This window comes from Heteronotia binoei, chromosome 17 (genome assembly GCF_032191835.1).
Source record: "Heteronotia binoei isolate CCM8104 ecotype False Entrance Well chromosome 17, APGP_CSIRO_Hbin_v1, whole genome shotgun sequence".
NCBI lineage: Eukaryota > Metazoa > Chordata > Lepidosauria > Squamata > Gekkonidae > Heteronotia > Heteronotia binoei.
Window position 1 is genome coordinate 8,545,362 of NC_083239.1, and position 10,070 is coordinate 8,555,431.

The following is a 10,070-nucleotide window of genomic DNA, read 5'->3' on the forward strand; positions in this document are numbered from 1 at the left end:
CACAGGGTGTCTGTTGTGGGGGAGGAAGGTAAAGGAGATTGTGAGCCACTCTGAGACTCTTTGGAGTGGAGGGCGGGATATAAATCCCATATCTTCATCTACCTCATAGGGTGCCTGTTGTGGGGGAGGAAGGTAAAGGAGATTGTGAGCTGCTCTGAGACTCTTCGGAGTGGAGGGTGGGATATAAATCCAATATCTTCATCTACCTCACAGGGTGTCTGTTGTGGGGGAGGAAGGTAAAGGAGATTGTGAGCCACTCTGAGACTCTTTGGAGTGGAGGGCGGGATATAAATCCCATATCTTCATCTACCTCATAGGGTGTCTGTTGTGGGGGAGGAAGGTAAAGGAGATTGTGAGCCGCTCTGAGACTCTTCGGAGTGGAGGGCGGGATATAAATCCAATATCTTCTTCATGTCACCCTGATCTTTTAAACTGGAAATTCTGGAACTTGGACATGCAAAGCGGATGCTCTGTCACTGAGCCACAGCCCAACCTCAAGCTTGATAGCAGAGGCATATATATATAATGGTGTGTGTATGTTTGTGTGGGAGATATATTGGATAAAAGTGTCAGACTGAGGGACATGGGTTCAAATCCCCATTCATGGAATGGAAACTCGCTGGGTGACCTTGGGCGAGTCACATTCTCTCAGCCTAACTTACCTCACGGGGTTGATGTGAGGATAAAATGGAAGACAGGAGAAGGATGCAAGCCGTTTTGGATCTCCATTGGGAAGAAAGGTGGGGTACAAACTAAAAAATAAAAGATAACCATCATAAAAAATAAATAATAATAAACATTCTAATCTCTGGCATCTTCCATTTAAGTTTTCTGAAATCACAGATGGAGAGAGATCTCTGCCTAAAAAGAAGAGGAGATTGGATTTATACGCCGCCCTTCATACAGAGTCTCAGCGTGGCTTACAATCTCCTTTCCCCTTCTCTTCCCACAACAGATACCCCGTGAGGTAGGTGGGGCTGAGAGAGAGCTCTCCAACAACTGCTCTTGAGAGGAACAGCTCTCTGAAAACCATGGCTGACCCAAGACCACCCAGCAGCTGCATGTGGAGGAGTGGGGAATTAAACCCAGTTCTCCCAGATTAGAGTCCACACACTTAACCACTACACCAAACTGGGTCTCAACTAAGACAACTGTGACCAGCTTCTAGTCAATATAGACAGCAGTTAGACAGATGGACCGTTGAACAAATGTGTTGTAAGTGAGCTGCTTACAATGCCATTCTAAGCAGAGTGTCACCTTTCGAAGTCCATTGAAGATAATGGGCTTAAAAGAGTCCAGCTCTATTTAAGACAGTATTATTACATCCTTATTAGACAGTGTTATATAAAAATTCATACCACTATCAGATACAGCTTTAGTACTTGCAAGCAAGCAACTAGATACAAAACATAATCTATGCTACCGCTTTCTACAATTAATGTACTTGGCCTTTGCTAGCACCATTACTGACCCATGGGGTGACATCACATTATGTTTTCTTGGCAGACTTTTTGTTAAGGGGTGGTTTGCCATTGCCTTCCCTAGACATCTACACTTTACCCCCAGCAAGCTGGGTACTCATTTTACCCACCTTGGAAGGATGGAAGGCTGAGTCAATCTTGAGTCAGCTACCTGAACCTGGCTTCCACTGGGATCAAACTCTGGTTGTGAGCAGAGAGCTTGGACTGCAAGACTGCAGCTTACCACAGGGCTCTTCGCCACAGGGCTCCTACTTGGCCTCATCAAGGTGCTAAAATAAACAAGAATCTTGTGGCAGTGTATAGACTAACAACATTCTACTTCAGAACAAGGTTATGTGGAAAAGAGACTATTTTTCAGGTGCTAAACAGTAAGTGTGCTTAACGGATACAACTGAAGCATATGCATGGGACCTTCCTGACACCACTATTTGCTTAAGACCACTATTTGCCAACACTGGAACAAACGGAAGAATATTGACAATAATCTACTTTCGTGGACCACTGTTGGAGGCTGACAAAATTGTTCCATGTGCAATAGCAATAAAAAGGGAGGGAACAGATGATCTGGAAAATGCTTTTAATGAGCACTTCTCAAAGTGGGAGGTATGTTGCCAGAGGAGGCTTCAGATTTCCCCAGCCTCTTTCCTTATCTTGATTAGTCCAGGGATCAAAGTGGCAATCCTTGTATTGATTATTAGTGCTGGAGATAATCGGAGCATCTTTTAACTAATATTTTTTTCTCTTTTTCTCTTCAAGCATAATATGGGTTCACCTCAGGGTATCCATGCTTCCTTTTCTTGCTTTTGATGTTCTTGTCTCTAAATGTTTGTCTGTGGATGGACGGACGGACAGACAGACAGAATCCCCACTCTTCCTTTAAACTCAGGTTGGTTTATACTATTATTTCAAAATTGTTTTTACAGTCCCCTTCTGGCCCAAGAACTGATGGAGGTTAGTTTTAAACTACCAAATGCTTTATGTTCTAGCTTTGTTTAATACTGGGCTTTTAGTATTTTTTTTTTCAATTTTAATGCTGTTGCAAGTTTTTATCATGTTTTGTGAGTCTCCTCAAGCAGGTTCTTTGGAAAAATGGAATAGAAATGCTCTAAATAAATATTTCTTCCGTTCTGTGAGGTAGCTTAGGGTGAGATAATATGACTTATCCAAAATCACCCAGCAAATTTCATGACATGAACCTTTGTGTAACCAGTATAAAATACTGCCTTGTGCCAAGGATAAGTTCTGTAAGTGCAAGTATTTGTCTTCGTGAGATTAAAGAGATTTGTATTGTTGTTTGGAGGGGGGTGCTTTTGAGAAGTTGGCTTCAATGCGTTGTCTTCAGCTGTAGGATGTGGCTGGATTCACTTGGGTAAAGGGAGGCTATGCTTTCACCTTTATGTAGTACAGTACTTGTGGCAATCAGTGAGGGGTGATCTGGGAGAAAGCCAGGACCAGATCTACATGTTCTTTGAGGGGGGGGGGCAAAATTAAAAAATGATGCCCCCATTCTATTTTATAGGCCCATAGAACAGAATGGACTTCATATGCAATTCACCCGGGGTAGGTGCCCCCTCTGCTCCCCCCCTAGATCCGGCCCTGGAGAAAGCGGGAAGTTTGTGGTAGTACAGTTTCTACAAAAACTTAAAACTCCATTTTCTTGGCAATCATTCCGCCTTGTGTACAGCCAAGCAGAAGCAAAATGCATTTTCCTTGCGACAGCCATTTTCCATAGAGTATTAGTCTCCTAGCAAAATTACCCACTGGTTAACCTTAGCTGTTCTGCTCCCCCAGCACCTTCCTGTCTAGTCACTCCCACTTCTCCATCGCTGTCCTAACAATCCTGGCTTCCGAAACATGCACACCCCTTTTTCCTTCTCTGCTTCAACTGCTCTTATAATAAGGCCTAGCATGTTTTGCCTAGGACATGGAACCTCCGTAGACCACATTAAGTTATCTGAGCAAATCCCGACTGCAGCCTAGGAGTGCAACCTTGCTAATTACACCAGCAAGTTGGAAGAAGGAAGGAAAAAAGAGAGTTGTTGGTTTTGTACATACACATACGTGTGTGTGTGTGTGTGTCTGTGTGCCTTCTTTTGCTGAGAGAAATGTGCAGGAATTGGCGCCAGGGGGCAGCAAAGGGAGAGTTTTTGTTCTCCTCTCTGCAGTTGGGCCTTTTCCCCTCCTGATTGTGCTAAATGCTTATATACCAATGTTTCCATTTACAAACCCTGCCTCCCCTCCCCCATTCTCCAACGCTGCTCTGCCATTAACCCTGTGCGCTGCTGCAGCTTGGCTAGCATGGAGCCTGTTCTCTTTCTCTCTCCACACCCCCCCCCCTCCCCAAACCTCCCAGCTGACATGCAGCTCTGGTGATGGGATAAATTGAAGGTCTCTGAAAGGAGACTGAAGGGGGGGGGGAGCTCTTAGCAGAAAATGAAGGGGAAATACAAAGGGGTAGAAGATGATTTGGGCCCCTCTTCTGGACTCAGCTAAATTTGTAGGGCTACAGTGGGAAAGCGTTTGCTTTCCAGTGTGTGTGTGTGTGTGTGTTGGGGGGGGGGGGTGTACCATTAACTCTTCTCCTCCTGGTTTCAAGATCCAGTTCTTTCTAAAGTTCTTCTCTCCAGTATGGGAAAGTTAGAATCTGAACTTTGGGGGAGGGGAGGGGAGAGGGGGACGGCTTTATTTAACCTTGTTTTGAAGGTGTTCAGGTCCCCCCCCCCCCCCGTCCTGGGGAAAGATTTACATGCTTTACACCATGTCCATAGAAGCGGGCTTTATACTTTTTTTTTTTTACATAGGGAAACTTTCTCACTTCCTCAATTCGGGGGTGCTTTTTTTGGGGGGGGGTACCCCTGAATAAAGCATTGAGGGTCCTTGCAGTCCCGCTTTTGCAAACTAGCGTCCCTTTTTGCATTTGGAGCCAGATCCCAGGTTTCTCCTTTTTGAGGCTAAAAGGGAGTCAATGGTCCATGGACCCCCCCACCCCACCCCTTGAAGATTTTGCAAGTTCTAAAAGACACCAGGATTCACTTTTTTTGGGGGGGGGGGGTTGAGGATATATCCATTTCTGATGGGGAAGCTTTCTCCAGTTCTGCAATGCTTTAGGAAACTGTGTTAAGGGACACTGTGGCCCTTCTGTCGACTGGAGTCCATTTTTGTTTGCTCCCCCCTTTTTGTTCCGGGGGGGGGGGGGACAGGCAAAGCTTTGGAGGCCACTTCCGCCTCCAGCACCCTCACCTCGCCCTCTGGGCTGGGTCTTGTCTCTACCTGACTGATTACCCACCCAGCCAGCCATGCACCGCGCTCCCCGAGCAGGACTCCCTCCCCCCCCGGCCTGCCCTGCCCGCTCCTAAGCGGGAGTTTCCAGGAAGCGCCGAGCAGAGCCGCAGTGCCGCTCAAGCCGTCCTTTCCCTTCGAACCCCTCCGCCGGGGACTGTGGCAACCACGTCAAAGAGTGCGCCCCCCCCCCTCCTCCCAAAGTCAAAAGTCTTCTTTATTGGTTTGAATCTCGCTCGCCCGTCGCCTCCGGCAGAATCGAAAGTGTCATGAAAGGTCGTTAAAAAGTGAGAGGGTGGAGGGGGGGGGGGGCTTTAAACGGCGTTTAAAAAAAAAAAATTGGAAGTCTGTCTAAAGCGAAGGAAGGAGTCCCGGCTGCGGCGGCGGCATACACAGGCGAAGGAGAGGCTGTGAGAAAGCCCGAAGAGCTCGTTGAGCGAGAGGGGAGGGGAGGGGAGCGGAGCGAGCGGGAAAACGCGGTGCGGAGCGCGGAACAGCCTCCCTTTCCCCCCGTCCCTTCCCACCCACCCTCGTTCCACTCCCTAGCCGGGGGCGCTTCTCGCTCACTTACGGAGGCGCCAAGCTCAGCCGAGGCAGCGAGTTTCTCCCTTGCCTGGCTTTGCTCGGAGTTAAAAAGGGGGTGCCTTCCGTCGGGGGGGTTTCTGCATCAGATCGCTGCACTGCTTTACACGAATGTTAGCAGAGGAATGGATATATGTATCCATTATAGACATATATACACACACACACACACACAGGAATTCAGTGGACCCTGGAAAACTTGACATGTACTCCTCTTTAAAAGGCCACTGAACTCCTGCTTCGCTTTTGCTGCTACAAACTAACCCGTTTGGAATCATACAATATGCACTTACTTATGAACATATATATGAACATATGAAGCTGCTTTCTACTGAATCAGACCTTTGATCCATCAAAGTCAGTATTGTCTTCTCAGACTGGCAGCGGCTCTCCAGGGTCTCAAGCTGAGGTTTTTCACGCCTGCTTGCCTGGACCCTTTTTTGGAGATGCCAGGGATTGAACGTGGGACCTTCTGCTTCCAAAGCAGATGCTCTACCACTGAGCCACCATCCCTCCTACATATGAAGCTGCCTTATACTGAATCAGGCCCTCGGTCCATCAAAGTCAGTATTTTCTTCTCAGACTGGCAGCGGCTCTCCAGGGTCTCGGGCTGAGGGGAATGAACATATGAAGCTGCCTTATACTGAATCAGACCTTTGGTCCATCAAAGTCAGTATTGTCTTCTCAGACTGGCAGCGGCTCTCCAGGGTCTCAAGCTGAGGTTTTTCACACCTATTTGCCTGGACCCTTTTTTGGAGATGCCAGGGATTGAACCTGGGACCTTCTGCTTCCCAAGCAGATGCTCTACCACTGAGCCACCATCCCTCCTACATATGAAGCTGCCTTCTACTGAATCAGACCCTTGGTCCATCAAAGTCAGTATTGTCTTCTCAGACTGGCAGCGGCTCTCCAGGGTCTCCAGCTGAGGTTTTTCACACCTATTTGCCTGGACCCTTTTTTGGAGATGCCAGGGATTGAACCTGGGACCTTCTGCTTCCCGAGCAGATGCTCTACCACTGAGCCACCATCCCTCCTACATATGAAGCTGCCTTATACTGAATCAGACCCTCGGTCCATCAAAGTCAGTATTGTCTTCTCAGACTGGCAGCGGCTCTCCAGGGTCTCAAGCTGAAGTTTTCCACACCTATTTGCCTGGACCCTTTTTTGGAGATGCCGGGGATTGAACCTGGGACCTGCTGCTTCCCAAGCAGATGCTCTACCACTGAGCCACTGTCCCTCCTGTACATAAATACAGTTAACCCACACAAGTGAACCCATCACTTCATAAGAGGTCTTGGGAGAGCCGCATCTTTGAAAGGGGAAATGACCCTGTAGAATCACCTACAGCAATGCAAATATTCATCAGAGCTGCTCACAGATGTTCTGTTAAATACCTTGCACCCATGAAATCTTTGGAGAGTCGTAGCTATAGGAGATCTCTGGCAATGATCCTGAGAACGTTGCTCTCAGGATTACCTGGTTTCCCTGCTCAAGGTGGAAATGGGGGGTAGGGTTGCTATCCCCAGGTTCAGAATCTCCTAAATATCTCAGGATGGAGCCTGTGGAGGACACAGACCTCATTGGGGTACAATGCCATAGAGTCCACCCACCAAAGCATCAATTTTCCCCAGGGGAATTGATCTCTGTATTTTGGAGATGAGCTGTAATTCCAGGGGATCCCCAGGTCCTACCTGGAGGCTGGCATCCCTCTATCTCAGAAATAAACCTGTTCAGGATCCCTCCATCTCAGAAATAAACCTGTTCAGCCTTGCAATGGATTTCAAAAGGATATAACAGCTCCGGATGGCATTAGAGGTATAGGTGGTGCCGGACTTCTGTTTTATGTCACAAAAATGTGCTTTAATGTTTGACATTCCTAATTCCACTGCACACATCTGAACAGGACACAGATTTAAAAAAATAGGTTTGCCAGCTCTGGGTTGGGAAATACCTGGATATTTTGGAGGTGGAGCCTGTGGAGAGCAGGGTTTGAGTATAATGCCATAGAGTCCACCCTCTAAAACAGCCATTTTCTCCAGGGAAAATAATATTGTTCCACTGGACTGAGAAGAGGACTGGGATGAAGCAGAGAGAAGAAGAAGAAATGTAGAAGAGGTGTGATGGTTAAGAGGGGATTTTAACAGGAGTTCTGGAGAGTTGGTAAAATGTATTTGTATTGAGAAATATAAAAGAAGTGTGCAGGAATCGCTCAAAACAGGTTAGTGGCATCCTTTCAAATACAGAGTAAACCAGGAGTCCAGTGGCCCCTTAAAGGCTAACAAAGTTTAAACTTCCATGAGTCAGAGCACATGTAGATCCAGACACAAATCTACCTGAGGAGTTTGATTTGGAATAGATTGTTCTAGACACTAATTCTGATGTAGTACAAATGCGGGTTGGAGCGGTTTACTTCAGAGGAACCACTGGTGGATATCTTGGAAGGCAAAAGCCACAGAACCCAAAGCAGCAGCAGCAGCAAATACATTTCTAACAGCAGCAGTATTTTCAGTTGAATCCAGGCTGACTCTGACACCACTCACTGACAGGCTCCCACACCACTGAAGGCCACGCTAAAAGGCTTTCAAAGTCTGTCTCCCCACTTTAGACTACAACAGAGACTTTGGCAGTGTCCTTCATTTTAGGCACCCCTGAACCTTGCATCTTTGGGCATAAAAAGTTTATACACTTAAGTGTATAATAAAGGGAAGGCCCTGCCAAAGTTTATTGTGCTGTTCAAACCCTTTGCTGATATTTTGGCTTGGAAGAAAGTGGCTGCTTTCCTTGTCATCCAGAGAGATGTAGGGTCCTTTGAAAGGATTGGTCTCTAGATAGCTAAACCGCAGAGCGGGGATCTCCAACCTTTTTGAGCCAGTGAGCAGGTTAGGAAACCTGACAAAGTGGTAGCTGGAGTAGTGGAGCATCTTGTGCTTTGGTGGCAGCTACTGTCACAGCATTGGTGGTGTTTGTTTATTTTTTACAGCCAATCAAATCTCCAATGGCCAATCAGGAGCCTTGCTGGGCAAAAGCCCCACCTGGCCCCACCCAGTTTCTAAAACACTTGGTAGGTGTCAGCAAGTGCCGTGGTGTCCACAGGCACTGTGTTGGGGACCCCTGCTGTCAAATATATTGCTGTTAACATTCTCTAGATATATTTTTCATAGTAGAGTCACAATGTGGTTAATTGGGAAGACTAGTTGCTCATTTACAATGCATTCTTATTTTTATCAATTCTGTAGAAGAGAAATTATGAGCTCACATTTTTTTCCCTGCACCCCAATAATATTCAAAAAGTCTGCCTTTGCCTTAACGGAATAATACAATTACACAGAATCCTTCTTTTGAAGAGATCATATTATGTCAGAACACCTCCTAATATCACACAGTTGTGGAGTCTTAAATGCCCTGCTTCTCCAGAGGAACTATTTTCCCCCACTACCTCTTTCTGCTGGGTATGTTATTCCCCACCCACATGGAATGATGTATTGAGTCTCTTTCCTGATAAGGAAAATTCAGAATCTAGCTGTGAGCGTAGTGCTTTGCACGAGAATCCACAAATCCTAACTCTGGATCTCTACCAGAGCTTCACATCCTCCAATTAAGCTATCTGGAAAACAGGGGCAAAAACCAGCAATGATTCTAAAGACTTGTTTTCTGCAGATTCAATTTCTACCTCTCAGTTACCCAGCATTCCTATTAACCCTGAGAAAGAGGGCAAAAAACCTAAGTAAGCTTATTCTTTCTAGGTTTTTCTCATCACCCTTCCCAGCTATAAAAAGCTTCACATTCTCCATTCCTGCCTCTGAACAGAGAAGAGTAGTGATGAGATTTTCTCAGGCCTTGCTTCACTTCTCCCCACCCCCTCCACCATCCCCATCCCCCATCGAGGCTCCCATAACTTCATCCCTTCCCATTAACCCTGAAAGGGGCAATACAATCAGCTCTGTTTTTTTTTCTTCTTATTCTCAGTTTATTTCACTGTGTTCCTCCTTCTCTCTCTCAGCAGAAACCTAGATGAACAATTCTGTGTGAATACAAACCCAACAATCAGCTTTTTGTCATCTCCCCCAAACTGCTTAGCTTTTCAAAAAAAAACCCCAACAGATTGCTAGTATTTCCCTAGTATTAATTGCAAGGTATTGGTAGTTTGTCTTGTTTAATATACTTTTGTACGTATAAGTTCCTCAGATTCTCAGAGTCCTTTCGTTAAAAAAAAACAAACACAATCTTTAATTATCTTTTGTAATTTTATCAAGATCATTAAATTTTTGTTTAACCCTTTATTTTTTAAGAGAATGAGTACTTTTAATAATAGTGAGAGGCTTTTCTTATCCTAGTGATTTTTTTTTAGTTTACTTCTCCCCCCCCCCCACTGCCCCAAGAACATTAGAAAATAGGCCTTGCCAGATCAGACCAGAGGTCCATCTAGTCCAGCATTTAGTCTCACAGGTTACATACAGGGTGAGAGGTCCAACAATAGGGCATAGAGGCCAAGGTCTTCCCCTGATGTTACCTCCTGGTGCTGGTATTCAGAGGCTTACTAACTTTGATTGTGGAGGTTCCTTTTAATCCCCATGGTTAGTGGTTACTAGCCACAGGTAGATCTATCCTCCTTGTATCTATCTAGTCCCCTTTTAAGGCTGTCTGTGCCTGAGTAATGTAGTAATGCCTATTACTAGTAATGTAGTAAAAGTAACCTATTACTAGTAATGTAGTAAAACTAGTAAAAGT

The 10,070-nt window shown here is 45.9% G+C and overlaps 1 non-coding gene across 1 annotated transcript; it reads right to left on the bottom strand.

The window, feature by feature from the left end:
* Window positions 1-5,783: 5,783 nt before the first annotated feature.
* Window positions 5,784-5,858, bottom strand: TRNAP-UGG (transfer RNA proline (anticodon UGG)). The gene has a single exon. It is a non-coding gene; the product is annotated as a tRNA-Pro (tRNA).
* Between the last annotated feature and the right edge of the window lie 4,212 nt (window positions 5,859-10,070).